Source organism: Colobus angolensis, unplaced genomic scaffold (assembly GCF_000951035.1).
Source record: "Colobus angolensis palliatus isolate OR3802 unplaced genomic scaffold, Cang.pa_1.0 Scaffold97, whole genome shotgun sequence".
NCBI classification, from domain to species: Eukaryota; Metazoa; Chordata; class Mammalia; order Primates; family Cercopithecidae; genus Colobus; species Colobus angolensis.
In genome coordinates this window covers 7,190,991-7,194,385 of record NW_012123709.1, presented here as the reverse complement: position 1 = coordinate 7,194,385, position 3,395 = coordinate 7,190,991, and the positions used below count along the sequence as shown (strand labels likewise).

General features: G+C 33.5%; 1 protein-coding gene across 1 annotated transcript in view; it reads right to left on the bottom strand.

Annotated features, from left to right (window-relative positions):
- Nucleotides 1-3,395, bottom strand: part of AVEN (apoptosis, caspase activation inhibitor) — a 169,684-nt gene that overhangs the window by 110,519 nt on the left and 55,770 nt on the right. The gene's annotated exons all lie outside the window — the stretch shown is intronic.

The window sequence follows — 3,395 nt, the reverse complement described above, 5'->3', positions numbered from 1 at the left end:
AAAAAAAAAAAAAAAAAATTCATAGAACATAAATGACTAGTATTTTAAAACACCTTGCTGTTTGAGAGGCCATAATACAATTTTGGAAAGAAAAAAAATCACCCCTTTATAAATTCAAGACATAGAAAACAGGAAGAAAACATTCCCTATATATTAAAGACAGTCAACTGTCCAGGTCATCTGAGATCTCCGAGAAACTGCGGATCTCGTTTTTGTAGAATGTTAGTTATGCTGGAGAGACACCACTCTTCAACATTATACTGGGAGTCTCACACTTAAGTGGAATGATTGTTATTCTCAGTAGGCAAACTTACTGGACTTTAAAACCACCTAGGCTGGGTTCATACCACAGTTCAACATTTTAATAACAGGGTAAACTTGAACAAGCTACTTAACCATTGTGTACCTCAGTTTCCTTCTTTAGAGAAGATGCATGATAACAGTCTGCCTCAGAGCTGTTAAAAGTAAATGCATCATAAATCCAAAGAACCAAGTGCAGTGGTCTTGTACCTAGTAAGGAGTCAATAAATGTTTGTTATTACAATTAATGCACTAAAAATGACCTGGCATGACTCACATAAGTCAACAAAGATTTTATTTCTTCAACCAGAATTTAAAAGCGTATTTATTTTAGAAACAGCTTGCATGAGTCCACAAGACTCTCTTAAAAAGCAACTTTTTATCCTTGTTTATTAACTGAAAAATAATCACACTCAATTGAGATTATAAATATTGAAATGCTCTAAAAGTAAGTCGTTGCCATGGAAGAAATCATTAACCACAAATCCTACTCATCTAAAAACTGGAGAGCATAAAGGAGAGACTGTTTTTCTTTATAAAGGTATTTATAATTTTGTAAACAGCTATGAGCATAACTCTAGGTATGGACCAAATGTTCTAGCAAAAAAAGGACCTTGTAAAATAAAAAATCATTTATCTTATTATACATAAATTCATTTGAAAATCTATGATGCTTCTGAAGTTGTTTAGCCAAATTTACAGTGGGTGATGGGAGAGTTCAGTTTAAATATGAGAATACATAGAGTTGCAAAAGGGGAGATGCGAGTTGAGACATCTGAACAAAACAAAAATGTGCTTTATTATATGTATCAAAGAAAACCTGAAAGTCCAAATCCCTAAGACCTTCCTCCTTCTCCTCATATTTAGGGTGAAAAAACAAGCCATCCACCCAACTACCTACTCAACCTCTTAGATCTCTGAACAATACAATTCAAGTAGACAACTCCTTCCTTCAAAGCAGAAAGTTCATCCTGTAGAAAGTAAAAATAAATACAGCTTTTTATTTAAAAAAGAACAACATCAGGAATACCACGAGCAAAGGCTTGGAGAAAATTACTTTCCACAATGGCTGAAGTATAACTATCTTTTATTTGGAACTCTATAAGTCAGTAATTGAGTCAATGTTTTTCTATTAATTCAGTTTATAGCTAAAGTACTGAGAGATAATGATCTGAAATATTTGCACCCAAAATGCACTCATAATCTATTATCCCAGTTCCCTCTATAACCACTTTTTCACCCACCCTACAAAGTTCTCCAGCAGAACCTACATATTTGCAAAGTGTTCTCCTGATGTTGACATCGCATTATAAGTGATTGAGAAAAATTTCAGAGACAGCTTGGAAAGAGAACGGAAGCATCTTTCCTCACCTTTTCCCATTCAGCTTATCTATATTAAATGGCAATAATCAGTAACTATTTACTAAGCTTTCAAAAAGTGATTGGCACATATAGTCCTTGTTCAGCAAGATTTAAAGGACAAGAGATAATTTGAGACCATAAAGTGTAACACAAAGCTCACGAACGTTCATGCCATAACATGACATATGACAAGAGGTACTCAAGAGTGAGCACCTGGGGAAAGAAGTAATCTATTGCCCTCCATAAAAAATGGGGGCATGGTCCTCAGCAGTGGCTTTGAGCTTAGATGGAAATAGAAAATTATAATTTCCATCTACACCCCTTTAAGGGCTCCCCATATTCACCACCCCCATTCTCTTTCATCTAGCTAATGTGAAAGATGAGATGAGATAAGAGTAAGAAGAGAGAAAGAATCTGAATGAGAATGAATTTCGACAGGTGAGGGTGCGGCACACAAGTTATTTTCAGGACCTCATGCTATTGTATTCTTGGAAAAGTTAAGTGAACAGTCAAATGTTATGCTGTATCAGAAAAGAGCCATGAGTTCAAACTTCATAGAAAAATTAAAATTCATTGGGAAAAAACCTTGACATTAATGAAAAACGTGTATAATAATACAGTCATCAATCCTCATAAATACCATGGCCCTATTTGATAAAGATTTCTACTTCTCTCATTTTGGATCTCCACTGAACTCTAAGTCACATTCAATCGTTGAAATGGCTTAATAATCAGTGGCTTAAAATTTTGGCTATTTATTATAGAAGTGACCAGTATATAATGACCAATCATTACCTATGAAATTACAATCCTTTTCAGTATCATGCAATGTTCAGTGGGAAAAGTTCAAGAAAATATTCTAAAGATATGTTCTCTTGCATAAATATGCCTATTACAAATGTGTGTCAACCACCACTATAAAACTAAAATTTACTTCTTTCTCATACATGTTCGTCTAAGTCAGTGTTTAAAATTCTATTGGCTAACAATGAAAGTGTATACTTTGTCTGGATTCTCATTCAGAAAAAACCTACAAAATGACATAGTTTCTGAGACAAAGGAATTTAAAATGAACTGGATATTATATGACTCCAGAGGATTATAGCCAATGGGTTAGGTGTGATAATGCACAGGGTCATGCAAAAAAGTGTTCATACTTTAAAAATATACATACTAAAGTACGAATAGGTGAAATGAGATATGCTTTAAAATATTTTAGCAAAGAATTGAATCTGACAATTATTGAATCTGGATAATGAGTTTCTGGAAGTTTGTGTATTATTTTTCAGTTTTGTGTAAGTTTGAAATGTTGCATAATCATTTTTTAAATATTTAAAAACATATTGTCTAGATACACTCATAAAGAACTCAGGTAGGGAAAAATGTTTAAATTTAAAATTTAAATTTTAAACTGAAGTGCAATTTTAAAAATTTGAATTTTAAATTTAAAAACTGAAGTGCAAAAATTACGAAATTGACATTTAAAAATCTATTCTTTTATACAGCTAATCTGGATTTCATCTAATTTAAGAAAAAGCTTTAATGAAGACCCTGTTAAAAGTTTGTATCAAATGAGGCCTTATAATGCTTTACTCCAAAGCAACAAAACGCATATGCCCAAAAGATGTATAAAAACAGGCGTGCAAAGCCAGGCGTGGTGGCTCACGCCTGTAATCCCAGCACTTTGGGAGGCCAAGGCGGGCGGATCACGAGGTCAGGAGATCGAGACCATC